Consider the following 21,826-nt stretch of genomic DNA (forward strand, 5'->3'; position numbering starts at 1 on the left):
AAAAAAAAAAAGAAAAGAAAAAGAAAAGAAACAAAGGTAATACTAATTCTTAGTAAGAAAACCAATACATGTTCATTCCATATGAAGCATAAATATATATAACATTTAAGAAAGGAAATAAAATTTGAGCACATGATATTTTCTTTTCATTTATCCTGACAAAATTATAAATAAATTATCTGAAAATTCACAGATCACAAATCAACACTCCTCTAGATTTCTCAGCTCTCCTTGTAGTAGTGAGGTTAGCAGACAAGAATCACAACCCCCACCACAGCCTAAAACAATTTCTCAGGCACCCATGACAATCTTCCTACCTTCTCTCCCATGACTAAGCATGACTTTCATCATGACACATCTATGTACAGGTTTCCTGACTTGCTAGACAATTTTTTTCCCAGTGGGAATAATCTGAAATAAACAACTAAAATTTTAGTCATTACTAGTGAGCCTGGTAGTGTACAAAGTGTTGGGGTTGGATTGCTGAATTCTTAGAGTCTCTGTCCTCATGTATTTGAATGTGAGGGTGGGGATGGCACTGAACCCACAGAGGAGATCCTTCTGCACCTGCAGCTGGTCTTGTCATACTTCATCTAACATGCTCTAGAATACAGTACAGATAGCTTCAAAAATACTCATTAATGGATGTGGTGTTTTTGTGATTAACAGAAGGAAACTTAAAATGTGCTAGACATTGTCCTCTGGAGTCATTCCATCCATAAATATTATTTGAATTGCCAAAAACTTTATTCCTAAGATTGCAATTTTTTTAAATCTCAAAATTTCTAAGAAAGAAAGAATTTCAGATGCCAAGTTTCTGCTTTCCTTCATGATCCCAAAAGGCATTTTCTGTAATATAAAAATGTAAATGTGATAAAAAATATATGCCATTTTACATATTTTCTAAAGATTTTATTCAAACAGACAGCCAATTTGATTCACACTTTTAGAAAATAGAACAGACCAATTATCACTAACAGAAAATTTGACTAAATTGTTCAAAACATCCATTATAAACTTTTGCCCAAAACGTCCATTATAAACCTAGTCAGTAATGTGAGGAGGATTCATGTTTCTCTGTGTAGCTCCAAAATACCTTTAATACCTTAAGATTAATGGCCACATGTGGTGGAGAGAGTTGTGTTCCATTTGATTCAAGAAAACACATATGAACTGATTTACAGTTCTCTATCCCCTCAAAGCAAAGTGGAAACTACATTTGCCGTATACTTCCTGTTCTAAAACAAAATACCTCGAAATTGCTTGTTTTGAATCACCTCTCACCACTCCCTGTGATCGTGGACTCATTCATTGATTCACTAATTCAACAGAATTAATGAACAAAACTGTGTGCTAGGCACAGTTAGATATTTGGTATAATGTTGAAAGGCAAAAAAAGACACCATCTCTGCCCTCATCATAGAGACAAGAATTAATTAAATTGTTACCAAACTAATATAAAATTTTAATTATAACTTGTACTGCAAAAGAGAGGTGCATGGTTATGTGAGAGAAAATATACTAAAAGATGAAGGATTCCTGGAGGAAAACATGTTTGAGCTGTTCCAGTTACCGTCAAGTGAAAATAAAGCTTCGTGGCATAAAATAGCATTTTATTACTATGTCTTTTTACAATCATATGGGTCAGGATTTTTACTGAACAACTTCCTGCTCCATGAAGTATCAAGTGGGGTTTTTCTATGGTGTTCCCTGGGCAGCTGGATTATACTGAAGTATCCAAGATGACACTTCTCAAGTAGTTGGCTTTGAGGCAGGAATAACTGGAAAACCGGGTTTATCTAGACGCTTTCCCCTTCTTCATGCATCTCTTCCCAATTTTTCTCCAGATCTTACAGACCTCTTCTGTAACAGCTCAAGGCTCAAAGAGAACAACATGGAAACTGCCATTCCTTTTAAAAGTTATTTCCATAGCTGGCACAATGTCACTTCCATTACTATGATTCATTCTAGAGTCAACAGAAAGAGAATAGACCTCATCTCTTCAGAGGATAGTGTCAAAGAATTTGGCAGAAAATATTAAGAGTGGGAAAGGTCCCTTGTTGTTGTTGTTGTTTTAAAAAGACCTCATGACAGGGGGTGACTCTGGCACATCTAGGGAACACAAAGATTAGTGTGGCTTCAGTGCAGAGATGCAAGATGAGAATAGAGAGGTAGGTAGGAGCCAGCCTCTGAGGGCCATCATAAGTCAAGGTTCATGACTGGAAGAATTAATATTGTTCAGTGTTTATACTGCCCAAAGCAATCTACAGAGTCAATAAAACTTCTAGTAAAGTCCCAATGACATTCTTTATAGAAATAGAAAAAAAAAGCATAAAATTTATACAGTGCCCCAAAAGATCCAGAACAGCCAAAGCAATCCTGGGTAAGAAGAACAAAACTAATAGAATAAAATAAATAATAAATATAAATAATATATTTTATCCTGTATAATAAAAATATTATAAGGATATAATAACTGAAACAGCAGGGTAATAATATAAAAGACATAAAACAAGAAAGACAAAAGGAAAGAAAGGAGGGAAGGAGGCGGGAAGAGTATACAAGGTAATAGGTATCTCAATTAGCTTGATTATCCTTTTACAACAGACACATATTTCAAAACATCAAGCTATACATCTTAAATATATGTTCATAATTTTTGTCAGTTATAGCTCAATAAAAATGAAAAAGGTAGAAAATATGTATACCATGCTATAACTAATATAAAAAGAGCAGCTACATTAATATCAAACAAAGCAGATGTCTGAAAAGATATTACATAACAATGAAGGGGACAATTCATTATCAAAAGAATATAACTTTACCATTATATTTGTATAAAATTTTAGAAAAGGTAAAACTAGTGATAAGAAGCAGACTGAACATTTGCCCAAGACCAAAGGGTCAAAGTAGGTATTGGATGCAGTGGGGGAGAAAAGATCTTTGGGGATACTAGAAATGCTTTACCTTATGATTACAGTGGTGGTTTCATGATACTAAACATTTGTTAAAATTAATCAAATTGTACACTTAAAATTGAAAGTTATCATCAGAATTTTTTTTTCAAAAATATACATTAAATTATGCTGGAATAAATACCAACCCTGAACTTCAAAATGTTGAAAAGCATTACAAGTTGCTTAGATCCAAAGGACCATTTTCTAATATCATTTCTGGAGCCCTTTACCATAAAAAGTGCTTCCAAAGCTTGAATATACATAGTTTAAATCCAAGGAAAAGGGGAAGAAAAAGAGTACATATTCATAACAAAATAATGGTTTTGAAAAGAATGTGGAAACAGCCTCTTTTGGGTCCTTTTTTCTATAAAAAGAATTTGCTCACTGCATGAAGAATCAGAGAGGAAGATGCTGAGAGTTTGTTGATAGGGTGTTTACAGCAATCATATCCAATATATCATAGTGGATAACATTATTAAGAGAAGTATATCTGACTACTTAATTTAAATATTAAGAGACATGTGTACATTGCTATTTCTCAAATTCCAAAAAGTCATTTAATTAGAACTGGAAGCCACAATTCCTCAGTCTAAAGCACTGGACAGATCTTTATACTAGAGTGCCTGAAAGATCCTATATTCTCTGAAGACCTGTACAAAGACCAAAGATCGTATTTTTGCAGTAGTAAAGCATATCAATTAAACAGACATATTTTCGGGAACTTTCAACCCAATTCTGAACTCCATATCATTTGAACCAAGAATGTCTTTAAAAAAAAAGTCAACTGTAAAAAGAATCAGAGCTTCAAGGACCAGCAATGTGTGTGTATTTTTAATGGCATGTCAAGTACTCAAGTGAAAAACAGTTGGATAAAAGAAAGTGTTTAAAAATTCATAACCATGAGCTTCTAGTAGAAATGATGTGTGATGAGGCTAATATGCAGTCATCAAGGATCAAGGTGATTATTAATGGGGACTCAAAGTGTCCTAGACAAGAAAAGAATCTGTCTAAAACCAGGGTTGGAGTTGGCCACCCTCCTTAGGAAGGAAGCTGAGATAATACAAACTGTGACTGAGGATGCTGCACACTCTCGAGACAGAAATAAGCAAAAACAGCTTCCCAAGCAGGACCTGAGTCCTGTGCCCACAGGCTTCGTGATACTGAGTATCAAAGTGAGTCAAAAAGTTCAATATAAGACCAGGAGGTAACTCAACATTACTAGGTAGGAAGTTATGAGTGCAGAGAGAGGTGAGGGGAAATACAAGTTGAGGCTGCAAAAGCAAAGTTTAATGCATTAAAAAGAAAAGCAAATCAATAATTGGAAAAATGAATTTACTCCAAGCAATTAAAATGAAAAAAATATGGGCAACTCACACTTGATCTTAAGTAGGAATAGAGTTTTTATTTTAGTCATTCTGTGGGTCCCAGAAAGAAAGAGTTCAAAGTCAAGTGTGAATTAGTTTCAAATAAAAAAGCAAAATGTATATCTGTGTATGCTAGAAAACAATGTTCAGTCTAAAATAATAAATAGCAACATAGATAGAGCTCAATAATAATGGGAGGCTGAGGCAGGAGAAAGTGTGTTCAAAGCCAGCCTCAGCAAAAGCGAAGTGCTAAGCAACTCAGTGAGACCCTGTCTCTAAATAAAATACAAAATAGGGCTGGGGTTGTAGCTCAGTGATTAAGTGTCCCTGAGTTCAATCCCCAGTACCCAGTACCAAAAAAATAAAAAAGAAGTGCCGCAGTCTGGCTGGGCAAATAACCCGGGGGGGGGGGGGGGGGTGACAAGCATCTTGTGAAGATTGAAACAGTGGGAGCCCTTTTATTACGGGACAGCAGAGGTATATATACTTAACTAATTACACACAGCTTAACTTAATTAACATCATCTAGATACAGCAGTCAATCATTAAGGAATCATCATCTTAATGACTCCTTGGCGTTACTTCACAAACCACTCCTCCTGGCATACTGCCAGGCGCCATCTTAACTTGGTTGTGGCCCTCAACAAAGAAGGAAAGAAAGAAATACAATGAAACTTACATAACAATATGATAGGATTGCACACAATATGTAATTATGCACATGAAAATGCACACATACCAACCAACACTAAATTTTCCAAAGCATACACAAACATGTATGTAAACACAATGTGTAGAGGTTTATGGACAAGAGTTAATGCATTTGAGGATAGACTGAACAATAAATTCAATCATATAAGAAAAAAACAATAAAATGAAAGATAGGATTTACATGATGGTTATGATATTACACTATAACCTAAGATCTCACCCACCTAAAGCACTAGAAATAGAGAAGAAAATTAGCCAGACATAGTTTACCACTACAAATTTTCTCCCTTTCTATAAAATTTCCACCAAGAATAAATGAGACACTTTTGATGACACTTTAATTTGGAAAACAGATTCTGATTCAACAACTGAACATAGAACACAATGAAGAGAAAAACAGTTCTCTTCAATGTGTGGGATAAGTTATTTCTACCTCATTCATAAATGGAGACATGTCATTCAACAAGGACTTAAAACATTAACTCCAAAAGGCTGGAATTCCCAATGAGAATTGAACAAAAAAAAAAAAAAAATTATTTTCACAAAACATTATCTATCACTTTTTTAATTGTTGATGGACCTTTACTTTATTCATTTATTTATATGCAGTGCTGAGAATCAAACCCAGTGCCTTGCCCATGTGAGGCAAGCACTCCACCACTGAGCCATGACCCCAACCCTGTCAATTTTTTTAAAAATATTTTGTTTCAGTTGTAGTTGGACATAATATGTTTACTTTATTTTTATCTGGTGCTAAGGATCAAACCCAGTGTCCGGCACATGCTAGGCAAGCCCTCTACCACTAAGCCACAACCCCAGCCCCTATCACTTTTTAAAAGCTCTTTTCTTATTCTGTAAATGTAAGGGAGATACCTGCATTTACTCTCCACTAAGCTACCCTCTAGAAAATTTGGTATTCATCCTGTGGGTTTCAAAAAAATGTTAAAAATGGTATCCCTGAGTGGCTGAGGACTTTTTATTCCAAAATATCTTTCATGATTATTATGCTCAAAATGATATGCTTTGCAGAACCGAATCTATTTCATGTCCCTCCAGTAGCCCACAATGTGAATATCTAAACTCCTCACCAGAGAAAGAAACTACGCACAGTGTTAAAATCTGACAAGCCCATCTCAAACCTTTCAGAATTTCTGTTTAGAAATAATCTCATAAGTCGTTGAAGTGACTTGGGGAGTATGTATCTGTGCTATTGCCAAAAAGGCAGAAATTGTGCCTGAATTTTCTAGACTGAAGTGTGAAGTTCATCACTGAAACCTGGAAAAATATTTTGACAGGGAATAATTTAATGACAATGTTTTTGAACAGTATAGGCCTGGACTGAGCTAGCTCATGTGATTGCTTCCACCATTTAGTCTTAATCAAAGTTGATTTAATAATATCCTAACAGTGATATACTGAAAGCAGCAGATAATTTTTTAAATAGTGGGAGTCATTTCTTAAAATGAATCTGGTTGAAAGGATATTTGAATAAATTAAACTAGTACTGTTAATCTAACACATTTTTAATTTTTTTTAATTTTTCTTGTAATTGTAGGTGGACAGAATGCCTTTATTTTATTTGTTTATTTTTAATGTGGTGTTGAGGATCAAACCCAGTACCTTACACATGCTAGGCATGCACTCTGCCCCTGAGCTACAGCCCCAGCCCTAATCTAACACTTTTGATAATAAGTGTAGTCAAAATCGTTGAACGGTGAGGTCCATGGATTCTAACCACTTCCATCATTATTAGCTCTTTTTTTAAAAATCCCTTTCAAACAAAGGATCTCCATATAGTCGATAAGTTATTCTAAGTAAAATTCCCATGTACAAGTTTCTGTACCCCCTAATAACAAATTACATTCTTATCTTGTTTCTATTTTAATCCCTTGTACCTTATTTTTTAAGTACCTATTTTCCTGCACACATATAAGCTGTTTCCTCAGTGTTATATCTTTTGCTGCATCTTATCCTCTCAATTTTGATATCATTTGTTTTCATCTTCAAAATCTTAACCTGCAAAATATATCCTTATTGACAAAATCAGTTATAACAAGTTGGTAGTGTTATTGGCCAAGCTATATGGACAATGACCAAACAGACTCCACTTTACCCTGAGACTCCATATCATGTAAGAAATGCTTCTCCCATGGGAAAGCCCCACCTCTGTACCCATTAATAGTTACCTAGCATAACATACTTGGCAACACAACAGAGCTATTCTTATACAATGTAAAATTGTTCTCTTTGCTTTCCATTTTTCTTGGGCAATGTACCTTGTCAGAGATTGATTATCTAGACATTAGTAACCATTCTCTAATTTGTACTCAACTAGGGTCATTTTGACCCACTTCCCTTCTGCTTGCTTGCTGCTATGCCAATCTGGAAAGTCCTGTGGGAAATACCAATGTACCCATTGTGTTATCTCACTAACTGCCCAATCCAACTTCTGTACCTGCTTGCTTACATCTATGTCAGCCCAGATGTGGTTTTTGCCTCGAAATATCCTAAAATGCTAAGGCTTGGGGCTGTTCCTTGCAGAGACAGTTATGGGTCCTGCAGGAAGCAGTCACCAGCTGGCCGGCTACATAAAGACTCTACAATTTGGACAAAACTGGGACTTGGTGTTTTCTGAGCAACCTGCTGCACAACAGTAGCTAAAACCAAAATTAATGGCTTTACACAAATCATTAACAAGCCAAATTTACCTCTCTACCTCTGACTCTGTACCTGGTACCATGTCCTGCCCCTGCTATTATCAACAATTGGTATAGCAGACCCTACCCCAGCTTTAGGTGTATTGTTATGCTTAGCAAAGCATGTTCATATCAGCTACTCCACAGAGTCTTAGCAATTACTGGAAAAGGAGATGAAATATACTCACATTCTCATTTATTAGGTAAAGAAATAGGCAAGGAGATAATGTATTCATTCATTCAACAAATACTGAAATCCACAAAAGGACTGTGTTAAGCTCTCGAAATAAATATGCATAAAATATAATCCACATTGTCTATGCTTTCTGGTAAAGAAAGAGGAGACAGATAAGCATACAAAAAAGGAAAACTACCCATTTAAGGAGCATATCTATATGATGTGTCAAATACTGTACCATGTAGCTTATATACACTTCTCTCCTTTAAATTTTACAACAACCCATCAGGGGAAAAATTGAAATTTGGAAATGTTAGCAATTAACTATAAGCCTTACAGCTGAAGATCATATGTGACCCCCACAGCATGATTTCAAAGCCTGCCTTTCAGAATAATAATCATTGCAATAATGAATTCTACATCCTCTGATGAAAGAACAGAGTACAATGGGGACTTAAAAGCAGAAGTGTCAGTTATACTGGGGTATGGTGTCAAAGTGAGCAGGGGAAGGTGGTAAAGGTTTTACCAAAGGAAGAAGAGCTTCTATCAAGTGTGACAGGTAGAACTCTAAAAATTCCCCTGCTCCAAATTCTATATTCTAATCCCTGGAACTTATAAACATGATGAGATACTGCCCTTATAAATGTTATATGGCTCAGCTGTCCCTGAGATATAAAGACTTATTAGAAGGGGCAAATACAATCTTAGGAATCCTGAAAAACAGAGAACTTTATCTGGTCTGTTGCAGAAGAGAAAGTAAATATTCCAAACATGAGACAGATGTGACATGCCATCGTTGGTTTGAAAATGTAGGGGGATCCATACAAGAAGGAATGTGAGCTGCCTCTAGAAGTCCCCCACTGACAGCCAGTAAGCAAATGAAGACTTCAGTTCTGTGTTACTTAGGTCCTGATCCTGAATTCTGCAACACCTTGAATAAGCTGCAGCAGATTCTTTCCCAGAGCTCCTGGACACCTGATTTCAGCTTTTTGATCACAGAAACTCAGCTGTGTTCACCCAGACTTCTTACCTACAGAATATGAGTCAATAAATGAGTATACTTTTAAGTTACCAATTTCATGATAATTCATCATACAGAAATAGAAAATTTAGTATATCAAGGAAGTAACTTGTCCCCCTTTCATAGAGTTATGAAAATCAGTCATGTTCCTCAGACCAGCAAAAATAAGAAAAAGGCATTTACAGGTGAAGTGGGTGGGGCAGATGCTGCAGGTGCCCATCCGTAATCATGGGCCCTCCTACTGGATGAATTCCAACTGCCAGAATCTGAGTCTCTGCTTCAAGGCACTCTCAGAAATCCAAGAAGGATACTCAACCTAGACATGGCAGATCCAAAGGGCCAAGGAATTTACAGTGCCAAGAACCAACCCTCAACTAATGCCTGCAGTGGTTAGTGTGTAAACATTTCAGCTTCTTTACTTTTGATGAGATAATCCCAAGATGTGTTTTCCACACTATTGAGTTCCCAATGCCCATTGTGGCAGCTGGTTCAGTCAACTCCCTTTGCTTCTCCTATTGTGTCTCCCAAATGCCAAATGAATCACTTGTGCTCAAAACCTTGCCTAAGGTCTGCTTCTAGAACAACCCAAACTAAAAACAGTGAACATGAACATAGGCATAGTCCTGAGTTGAGGGGCTGAGGCAGAGTGAGCAGGGGAAGAGATTAGGCCAGAATATAGAGAATTGAATGAGCTCTCTCTGGGTGTCGGAAACCATTGTGGAAGTCAATCAATGTGGCAGAGAGTGCCTGCCAACTTCATCATTGTTAGCAGAAGCCTGGGATACATGTCCTGCTGAAAAACCCCATTTCCCAATCTCCTTTGAAAAAAGAGTAACAAAATAAAATAAAAATTAAGGAGTAAATAAAAGCAAAAGCTCTACATGGAACTTTTGGGAAAGCCCTTTATGCGCCTCTGCCCTCCTCCTTTTCGGCTCTCTAGGAAGCAAACAAGACAGCTGAGGCTCTGGCAGCCATATTGACCGTATGGGGAATACTAAAAGGACTGCAGAGGCTTTGGCCAGGATATTCTTGAGTCACTAAACCAAAACCAGTAACAGCCTACTTCGGATATTTTGTTACAAGGGAGGGGAAAAAAATCTTCCATGCTGCTAAAATTGAATCGGGTCTCTCCCTGCCTGCCCTCCTCTTCTCCCCTCCTTCTTCCTCCTCCTTCTTCTTTCTCTCAGACTAGCAGCTGAACACAAATCAGAACTGATAGTGAATTTTTAGCCCATTTCTCTGACACAACAAGGACAGAGAGGATTATCTCCACTTTCCATACAACTACAGAAATACCACTATGAAATCTCAGGACATAGTTTAGAAACAGGAGTAAACCTACCAATAAATCTCAGAACACATTGCAAAACATCAGCAAGGTTTCCAGATTTTAATTATGAAACTTCCATGCCAACTTTATTTTGCCATTTCACATTTACTTTTAAGAAAAATTTTGTGTTTTCAAAGTCATATCTAGGTTGTTAATGAGACACTATGGGACAGCATTTGGTGGCCTCTGCATTTGTTTGATAATGTCAACAACACAAATGTCATTTTCAATATCACTGAAAAAACCTTTACCTTACCAAGTTTTAAGATCCCTAATTATACTAAAAAGAAGTCCTCAACAAAAATCAAAGTAATATTTTTGCTATTGTTACCAAAAAAATGTAAATATAGTTCATTGTTTTCTAATGGAAAGCAAGATGGTTTCTACTGCAGCATCTCACTACCACCACCATTAGAGGAATTGCAATAAGAAAGAAATCTTAGCACATTGTACATAATAGATGACAGATAGGTAGATAGATTGACAGAGTGTGTCCTATGGTATGTTATTAATACAAAAAGGCTGCTATTACTAACACTTGATCAAGTAATCATTTTTCTACATCAATGTCATCAAATTAAGTAAATGGATCCAAGTCTTGGATGGTTGTTTTCCTTGTTATATTTTTGTTTCTGTTAATTTAGAAGACCTGATAGTAAAAAGAAGAAGAAAAAATGAGCAGAGGGGCCTTGTACCACCCAGAGCAGATATTTGAAGCTCCTTACTATTAAAAGATATTTATCAAATATGTCACCAGTAGGTTTAGAAAATATGCTATGTAAATATGCTATCTGATGATCTAAAAGCTTTCCTCATGTGTACAAAATCATCTGTATAAATGACACTTGGAGTGGCATAAACATATTTCCTCTCTGCCTCCCATATTTATTCAATTTAGAAATCCCAGCAAGCCTTTATTCTTTCCAGCCTTGAAACACTAATATTGATATGAAAAGACATGATGATATTTCTGCTTCATGCTTTAGTACTTAGAAATTGTTTCAGAGTTGTGCAAACTTTTTTTATCTTGTTATTTGGGTGACTTTGTATGGCATCAAATAAGGAAACCTAGGGACGATTCAGCCTTATGGCTTTTAGAAAGCTGTACCTGCTCTAAACTTAAGAAAATTCACGGTTAAGTATTGGTATACGCTAAGGCACAGAGACTTGGTAATCCTATTAAAGAGCAGGAGGAAAAGAAAAGAGATTTGAGAAGAAACTTGGGAAATGAAATCAAGTCTAAAGGATTAATTTTGTCCCAGGAATTTTTCTTTATTATTTCTTGATTCTAAAATCAGAAAAAAAAAAAAAATTTAAGAAGCCACTAACAACATCATCATACTTTGGAGGAAAGTGGAAATCATTATTTTTAGTTGTAAGATGCACCCTGTTTTCCAGGGAGAAGATGGGAATTTAAGGGGAGAAAAACTGAGAAGAAATATGTTCCTTGTCAGCCTTTGTCCTTCTGAGCTGCGCTCAATTTCAGGCGCTGATGCATCCCACCTGCTCTCTCAGCTGCTTGATGCCTCCAGTAGCTATTTGATTCCCACATCCTTACCCCACAGTCTGGGGGCCCACTGAGCTGTGCATTCCTTCCTCCAAGCTCATGTGACTGTTCTCTTCAAGTCTGCCTTCCAGCTTCTCTGCAGGACACAGAGACCTGCTCTAAATTCCAGCAAAGTTGGCTGAGACTCACTAAGGACCTATCTACCTCTTGCCTCTCCACTCTGGTGTGTTCTCAGCTGCTAGCCAGAACCTTAAAAGTGAGGTGGTGACCTGTGATGTCAGCATTCACCTGGAACTGGTTAGAAATGCAAATTCTCACTATACGTCTCAGCTGCACCCCAGAGCTACTGGATCCAAACCTGTGAGGGTGATGTCTCACCATCTGGTTGCAACAAAACCTTCAGGTGACTCTGACACAGGCTCACATTTGGAAACCACTGATCTAAATCATTTCACTATTTTCCAGAGTTTTGCTATTAGATACGAAAGTCTCTCTGTGAAATAAATAGAACTGTATGTAACAGCAATTGTAGCTGGCACTTAATGAGAGATTGCTACAGCCAGGCACCATGTTAAGCTCTTTATAAGTCTTAAACTCATTTGGTCCTCACAAGAACCATATAAAATAGGTAAGGCTATTATTATTCCCATTTACACCTGAGCATTGAAATGAAGAGGTTAAATTGTTCAAGGACATTCAACATGAAATAGAGAAGCAAAACTCTAGCACAGGCATCTGCCCCAGAGACTGGGCTCTCACCTCCTTATCTCCTTCTTGGTCTCGGATTAGCTCTATATTTCAAATTTACCTCAAAATTTACATGAAGGGGACTGAGCACTCCACATCAATGGGAAGGAGCACCCAACTCCCTTTATGGGGGACTACATCAATGCATATTAGTATTTGAATTAACATATACTAATTCAATTCTCCAGATAAATATTTGAGATAGTATTAAAGGCTTAATTTCCCAAGTGGAAAAAAAAAGGAGATCTCATTAACCTGAATGTTGTTGATTCAAAATTAATATTTTGATTATATTATTATCTAATACTTAATGAGTGTGAAACAATATTTTTGCTTATGAATTTTCAGACTTCTCATAAGTAAGGAGACCAATCTAAAAATCAATTATATTTTTAAAATCCAAGACCCCCAAAATACACATTCTTATGTGTCTTTGGCCCTAAAAGAATTGATAAACTGTGAATCATATGCTATTCACCCTGCCTCAAACACACTCAGTCAAAATAGGTCCTATTAGGAATGATGATCTACAAGAAAGAGTTCAGGAGAAATCACCTAAATCAGCTTCCAGTGACCTTGAGTGACAGCACATTGGTCTGGGCATGGGGGAGCTATCTAGGCATAAAAGTTGACAGAGCCATTTTGGTTAAAGTGATGTTAAGAAACTGAAAGCCAACCATGAGGACAACAGCGTCAACATGAAGCGTGTTCCTCATTTCTGTATGGAGTAAAGGGTAAGGCTCCCCAAACACAGCAAAACAGAAGGGTACTAAAGGGGCACAGCAGGGCTGTGTGGAGTAGCTTTGACTCGCAGAAGAGACCAGGCCCTGTGGGAGACAGTGGTACCCAAGGGAAGTGAGTCCTCTGTGGGCTCATTGAAACAGTTTAGGAAACAGCAGATACCTGAGCAGCAGGCATTGCAGAGCGTGCCGAGGATGAAAACAAGAAGTGGCATGCACCATGCCTGAGCTCACTGACAAATTTGCTTCTCAGAAGTGATCCTATCTGGCAACTTCCAGAGAATTTATTGGGGGAAGGGAGAGGAGTTTCCAAAAATCCCTGCATTAGTGAGAGAAGATTATGACTCAGGAAAGTCCAAGTTATATATTTACCTTCAATAGTTATCATACTTCTTGAGAAGTTATATCATAACCCATGGAAAAATTCTGCTTGAAATAATGTTAAAGAGTTACTATTGAGTAATTCTGACTTTTTGCTTTCAGACTAGTGATTAACTGCTGAATTTTTATGACATGTCAAGTATGGCATCGCCCTTTTGTTTGTCTACTTATTGACCTGATATCTGCCTTATAAAATGGTCCATTGTTTAAAATGTTTTAAGCAATGTTTTCTCAAAAAAAAAAAAAAAAAAGGAAGAATTAAAATCAAGATATCTAACAATAACCCATTCACCTTTCCCCATGTTTTAACATCTTATTATAAATCTACTGAAAAGACTAAATCATTTAAAACAAACAACAACAAAAAAAAGAGAGATCAATTGGTAATACACTTCCCATAGGAGTCTTGTCAAAAAAATCTAGAACTTAAAAAAAAAAACTGTTTCATTTATTTCATAACACACACAAAAAAACAATGTTAACAAATGGAAAGAGTAAAATGAATGGTACAAAATATGTAACACTATACTTATCATTCTGTAGTAAAGAACCATGAAAATTAATTTCAGCATGAAACTTTTCTTTTAACATCTTATGACCAAGGGAGAAAGTTTGAACTTTATAGTGTTTCAAGTTAATTTAAGTTTCAAGTTAATTTTTTTAAAGAAATATTTTCCATCTCATTTCCAATTATTTAGAAATAATTCCAAAGGGTATTGCCTAAGTAAGGCAGCTTCAATCACATAGAAGCTTCTTTTCTTCAAAACAGGATAGATTCTGAAATGTTGTTTTAATTAACTCTATAGACTTATAATTTCAAACGAAGAGGAATTTAAATGTGTGGTTCCCTGATGCATTTCCTCAAAGAATACAAATTGGTTCTTTGAAGCACAAAAGCCAGCCATAGCCTTCTCCTCCTTGGTGATATATAATTTTTTTTCATAATTGACCAGTTTCATCTACTTTGAAAGTCTATTGAGGCAGTTTTGGAGGGAACCCCTTGATGCCTTGGATGGGTATGTTAATTAATTCCCATTATTTTAACGTGATAGAGAACAGAATGAGTGTGGTTTTAACCTAAGGCTTTTGTTGTTGTTTATACACAGAAACTAGCTTTTTAATCAACAGGTGCCTCAGTGCCTCCTGTGCTTGGACTATCTTACAGCCCCTCTAACAGGCAGCAGGCACTCTGCTAGGGACCTCATTGTGCCTTTGGGACCAGGCAGCTGTAACTGAGGCATTTAGGCAGCCCCTTCATACCTACCCAGATTGTTTTCTTTTTAAATCATCCTCTGGATTTGTTCTGGCTTCCAAATATCATTCTGTATAATCTAACCATGCACTAACTTTTAGGGCTACTCAATCACTTGCCCTTGTTTCCTTTCAATAAATAAATAAATAAATAGAAATAACAGTTTTCCATTTTGCACCAGTGCTGTTCTGAATCACTCTTACAGTAGGAGTCAGCCCATAGGCACCTATAAAACGCACATCATTTCTTATCACACTTTTTAATTTTGGGTTTTAGTTTCAATCATAGTTCTAAGCTTCACACCGGGGCTTTTAACACTAACAACTGTTGCCCTTATTGAACCTGAGGGAGTTAATGTTTCAATTACCTCAAAATAATGTATTGCTTTTGTTGGTGACTTTCAGAGCAAACACACTTTCCCCCAGACCATAGATTTGTTCACATCTCTGGAAGTTATTAAACACAAAACACTACCATTTTGTGTTCTCTGGGTTGTTACTATGTGATAGGGGTGCCATGATTTTATGGTTTTTCTTGCATTATGTCTTTTAAAGGTCACCACAGGCCTGAAAGGCAGGTACTTCTATTATGAACATTTCACAGAGTGAAAATTGAGGCATAAAGTAAGTAATCATCCTTATAAATCACAGAGCTAGGAAACACATTTGATTGGAACCCAGGTATCTGAATCTAATCCTCAGTCTCCAAATTTCTATCAGTTCATACATCACAAATCTTAAAAGGGCTTAATTTTTATGGGAAAAAAAATCACTATTTTTGTCCTCATTTCCAAATAGAACTCCAAATTCTCAAAATATATAATTTGATATTATAAAATTATACATTAATACAATAATTCATATAAAGCATCTCATTTGGCAAATGATATATAGTGTAAAAGTGTCAAATATCATGTCAAATGTTTCTGTATTAAGTCATGGAAAATAATTGAAAACTTTAACCTAGAAAAAAACATAACGTTTTTGATGACAATCACATTAAAATGAGAATACATTAAAAAAAATTACAGATCAGGGGCTGAGGTTGTGGTTCAATGATAGAGTGTTTGCCTAGCATGAATGAGGCACTGGGTTTGATTCTCAGCACCACATAAAAATAAATAAAGAATCACCAACAACTAATAAAATATTTTTTTAAAAAATTACAGATCAGATTAATTCATGGATTAATTATATATTACATTTTTCTTAAAAAAAATTAGTCAACATAATCAAAATATGAAGCTTAAGTAAAAATCTATTACAAAGAAAAACTTTTAAATATATGTATAAAACTAAAAAAAAAAAAATTTAACATGAATACCAAAAAAAAAAAATTATGAAAGACCATTGTAAGAAATATTTAGAGGCAACAATTTAAAATTTGAATACATGCATCAGGACCTACATGTCTCTCTGGCCTAAACTCTTAGGCAAGTGTACTTGGGCATATCCAGAGAGTAACTTCTGCCTCCAGGATCAGAAATGTTAGCCATTTGCTCTGAATGTAACCTCTCACACAAATTTCTCTAAAAAACAAAAATTCTACCTGTGTACAACAGACTCTTGCTTAAAAATCCGTAACCTGGAAGCAACCATCTTTAAGACAGTTCATTTTTTGGCTCTTCTAAAAGACTATTAGAAGTTCTTTCATATATTTAGCTGAAATCTACTTCCCTGAAACATCTTCCTGTCAGTCCTTGTTCTGCCCTTGGGAGTATTAGAGTTAGGCTGCTGGATAGAAAAGAACCACCCCGTGGTGAGGAATGGAAATAGAGCCTGATAAGTGAAAATTCCTCCCAGCAGGGTGGACTGTCCACAGCATGTGGTGAGGGCAGCTTGGCAGACCTCATCGTTACAGGTTGCCTCTGAATTTGTTCCACTGGGGGTTGCCCCACTCCAGGTAACTTGTCATCAGAACCTTACCCCGAACAGCAGAAGCAGGCACATGACCCAAGTTGGCTGCTTTTCTGTCTCCTGTAGAGTCCAAGTTCTTTGTGGACACAAATGCTGGGAGAGAAGGAGGAAACTCTCCCACTCTGAGATCAGAAGCTGTTTTAGTCAGCTTTTTTGCTGCTATAACTAAAAGATCTAACAAAAACAATCAGAGGAAGAAAAGTTTATTTGGTGTCTCACAGTCTCAGAGGTCTCAGTCCATAGACAGCCAACCCCATTGCTCTGGGCCCAAGTTGAGGCAGAACATCATGGTGGAAGGATGTAGTAGAGGAAAGCAGATCAGCACATGGCATCAGGAGGCGCAGAGAGAGAGAAAGAGAGAGAGAGAGAGAGAGAGAGAGAGAGAGAGAAAGGAAAGAGCTCCACTCAACAAGGACCAAATACAAACCCCAAATGCATGCCCCCAGTAATCCACTTCCTCCAGTCACACCCTACCTGCCTATAGTTATCACCCAGTTAATCCATTCAAGTGGATTAATGCATTAATTAGGTTAAGACTCTCATAACCCAATCATTGCACCTCTTTCCTTTTGTATTGCCTCTCACAGAGCTTTTGGGGATACCTAATATCTAAACCATAACAGAAGCTACATGGGAGAATGTTGGGTGCAGAAACCAAATCTTAATGCAGTGTATCAGAACCTGACCCCACTGTTTGAAACTCAGGATGCCATCAGCTGTGCCCTCCCTCAGCTACACCAGCCCTTGGGCTTTCTGGTTAAATGAACCAATAAATTCCTTTTTTAAATTAGTTTAAATTATTAGTTTCAATCACCTACAACCAAAATAATTTTGGCCAATACATCCAAAAAAGACAATTTTCACCATCCTTGCAAGATTTCATGCTAAACTCTACTAGAAGAGAAAGGCCAAGGTGAGCGTTGCTGGGTGGCGTTAGCAAAGTATAAAGATGTTAGAATTTGAGTGATTGACACAAGAGAAAATTGGAAAGGTGAGAAATGAAGAACCCCTGGAACTTAATTTATGTAATCTGCATAATAGGATTTCTGGAATGTTAAGAGTAGTTATTGTTTCCAAAAAGATCCTGCATTAATGGTCCATGACATTCCAAAGTTCCTTTAGAAGAATGAATTTCATTATAAAATTAGAAGATTTTAATATCTCTGGCAATCTCAGTTGGGAAAATGGTAGGAATTAGAGAAACTTAGGAAGGATCATCAAAGTGCCTCAGCATTAGAAGAGACTCCAGTGACAATCTACCCACTTCATGATTTTTCCCGAAAACAAGCCCTCTGCTGTCACAGTTAACTCTTTAGGGCAGGCAAAAAAAGGACCCCTGCCTCTAGCTTATCTCTACAAGGATTTATTTCTGACTAATGCCACAGTGTTAATTAAAAATGCCCTTAAAGTTTTCTTATAAAGCTTTACAGGACAAAAGTCATGTTCCAAAATACGTTACAGACTAGTCCCAGAAAACTGCACTGTACTATTTAATAAAGATAAATCTGATCCATTGATGGCAATTAAGCTTAAACTGTAGGTAACTAAAAATATGAATTCTCCCCCAAATTCAGTGTTTCCCCTGATACTATCAACCCCATTACACCTTTATTCTTTCCCCTCAGTTCTTCGTATTTTGCTGTGTGTGTTTCATCTCTACAGCTAGTGAATAAGCTACTAAATATATACTGGTAATATACTGCTTTCTACCTCTCTGATACTTCCCTTTCCTTTCTCACCTTCTGTGCTGAAAAGTCACTTCTACAAATATTCTCCATGAAAGGTAGCAAGGAATCGAAATGACATTTCACCAGCAGTGAATCAGCATCTCCTCTCATTGAAACAGCTTAAGCTCTTCAGAAGTAAGATATAAGGGCTGACATCCATGGAAAAATGTGAGATTTTAGCAAATAGTCATCTCAAATGTAGGAAGCATGTGACACCTTGTCTGGATTAACTGACCTGTCACTGAACATTTCAGTGTGTTTTCAAATGGTGAAAATTCTTGGGCAAGCCTAAATATAAATATCATATGGCCTTCCTGACAGTAATGGGGAATCCTTAGGCATTTTAGAGGATTTCCAGAGCCATCAACTCCCAAATCTCTGTGCTATTGAAGTTTCAGAATTAAGGAAGTAGTCTGAGTTTATCTGTTAAAAGAAAAAGAAGGGTAATTATAATCTGTGAATAAATACATAGCATGATTGAAATAATTATTGAGCACTACCAGTTTCCAGGTACCAAGTAGGCATTGGAAATATTGGGGTGAGCAACTGAGAAAGATTCTCTCCCCATGTACCTTACAAAGGTAACTTTCAGACATTAAACAATACTTATGGGTGCTATGGAAGCACACACTTAGTTAAAGGGATCAAAAAGTCTTCTTTGGAAAAGTAATAGTTGAGCTGAACCTTGAAGACTAGGGATTAACTCTTTGTAGGGATGGGGCAAGAGTGTTGGGAAAGTGTTCTAATCAGAAGGGGAAAAGTGAGTGTGACAGCCATAGAACAGAAATGGGGACACTAGTCATTCATGAAAGTGAAAGAAATCAGCATGAATAAACATGGAGTGCAGAAAGCATGGGTCAGGGATTCAGAATATGGTGAGATAAACATGTTTTTTTGTATTAATCAGAGTTCCCCAGAGAAACAACCAATAAAAGGTAGAGGATGGATGGATGGATAGATGGCTAGATAAATAGATAGAAAGATAGACAGACAGACAAGCAGATACAAGATGATGGAGGTCATATTAGGCAAATTGGTTCCCATGATTATTGTGCCTAAGAAATCCCATCATATGCTATTTGAAAACTGGAAAATTAGAGATGCCTGTAGAATGGTTCAGTACAAGTCCAAAGGCTTAAGAACTAGGGAAACCAATAGTATAACTCAGTAAAATTTCAAAGCCTTGAGATCTTGGGGGATGAGAGAGGACACTTTGCAAGTACCAGAGTCTGAAGGCCAGAGAACCTGGTTCTGATATCCAAAGGGCAGAAGATGAGCTTCCTAGTTCCAGAAAAGAAAAAGCAAGTTCACCATTCCTCTATCTTTTTTCTGTACCTGGGCTCTCATCCTATTGGATGGTGCCTACCACAATGGGGTAGGGTGGTCTTCCTTATTCAATTCACTGATTCAAATGCAGTCTCTTACAGACCACCTGACAGGCATAACCCAAAATCATGCTTTACCAGCTAACTGGATATTCCTTAATCAATTCAAGTGAGTGCCTAAAATTAACAATCACAGCATTCAGGGTCATGTTAAAAATTTTTGTTAATGTGTCTGAAATGAAATCTCTTCCAAATCTGTCCTATTGACAGATTTCCCCATTTCAATAAATGGAAACTCTGTTTCTACAGTTGTTTGACATCATCTGTGACCCTTCATTTCTTTTAGATCCTACACTGAATTTATCAGCAAAACTTACCAAGTCTATCTTCAGATTACATATTTTACTGGGCCACTTCCTTTCATTTTCACTATAGCATCCTGATCCAAACCACCTTCTTCCCCCTCTTTTAGATTATTGCAATTGCCATATAAACATTCTTCCTATTTCTACCTTTGCTCCATAGGAGCAATGTTTAAGACATGAGTTAGACCATATCACTGCTCTCCAAAGGATCCCTATCTCATTCAGAGTGAAAACCAAAGTCCTTACAATTTCCCTGTCTTGTCGATAACCCAGTTTTGCTAGGGCAGTGGGAAAAGTTGCAGAGAGAGACCAAAGAAAATTCCTGGAGACAGTGTGCAAGACATTTGATTCATAGGGAAGAGCTTACAAGAGATCAGTGTCTGCTCCAAGAGGAGTTCGGTGGCAATAGGCTAAACAGATAGCACCTCCATCCCTCAAGGTACTTTGCCAAGCAATGCCTCTCCTCCCTCACGGTGTTTTGTCCAGTGACAGCCATTAGGATCAGTAACACATATCCTTTCTTTCCACAGTACCCTCAGTTCCACTCCAGTCGCCACTGAGAGAGGGGTTTTCTCTGTTAGGCTGCAAAAGCAATGACATCATCAGTGTTAGCGTTCTTAGTTTGTTTCATTTGCTTGTCTGACCAGCATCCCAAGGAGCAACCATCCTGAAATACATGCAAGAAAGTAGCTTTCTACAGGTAACACGGACTTACCCTAGTTTCCAGTGTGCATTAGAAAAAGCCAGTGTCCTTCAAGGTAATATGTATCCAGTTTTTCCAGCTCAGGCTTGATCTTCTGTTCCCTTAACTTGGCTAGGTTTGCGGAAATAGAGAGGGGCCACTCAGGGCCATGATATTTTACTGCCCTCCTTTTCTTTAAGGATAATATAGGCCCCTAAGGGCAGACCACAGTCTCGTTTGCTGTTAAATCTCTCATTACCTCCCATTAGTCACTTCTTGATTTCATAAGACTCAAACAGAACATCCTGGCTTTCATGAAGGATGGACAGGTCTTTGTACCTGCTTGTTTCTCTGCCTACTTGCTCTTCCTCCGGATATCCACTCAGCTCACCCCATAGCCTATTTTGAATCTTTGTTCAATTGAAGCTTTCCATAACCATTCTTTTAAAATCGCAACTTGCCCTTCCCCTTCTCTTTACCTGGTTTATTTCTACCCCTAATACATCAGTTTAAGGACTGAAATTTCCATTTCCAATATTATTATTTGTCCTCTGGACTGCCATTTTAACTGGAGATGAAATCTCAGTGTAGCTTTGATTTTGCATTTTCCCGATTGCTAGGGATATTGAAATTTTTTAAATATATTTTTGGCTGTATATTTCTTCTTTTGAGAAATATCCCTTTAGATCATTTTCCTGTTTGTTGATTGGGACTGTGTGTGTGTGTGTGTGTGTGTGTGTGTGTGTGTGTGTGTGTGTTTGAATTCTTTATATTTTCTGAATATTAATCCCCATATGGGAATACTTTCTTCCATTCTGTAGTCTTTCTTTTCACAGTATTATTTCCTTTTCTGTGCAGAAGCTTTTTAATTTGAGACCATCTCACTTATTGATTCTTGGTTTTATTTCTCAAGTTTTAAGAGTCATA

The sequence above is a fragment of the Callospermophilus lateralis genome, chromosome 5 (assembly GCF_048772815.1).
Source record: "Callospermophilus lateralis isolate mCalLat2 chromosome 5, mCalLat2.hap1, whole genome shotgun sequence".
Classification (NCBI taxonomy): domain Eukaryota; kingdom Metazoa; phylum Chordata; class Mammalia; order Rodentia; family Sciuridae; genus Callospermophilus; species Callospermophilus lateralis.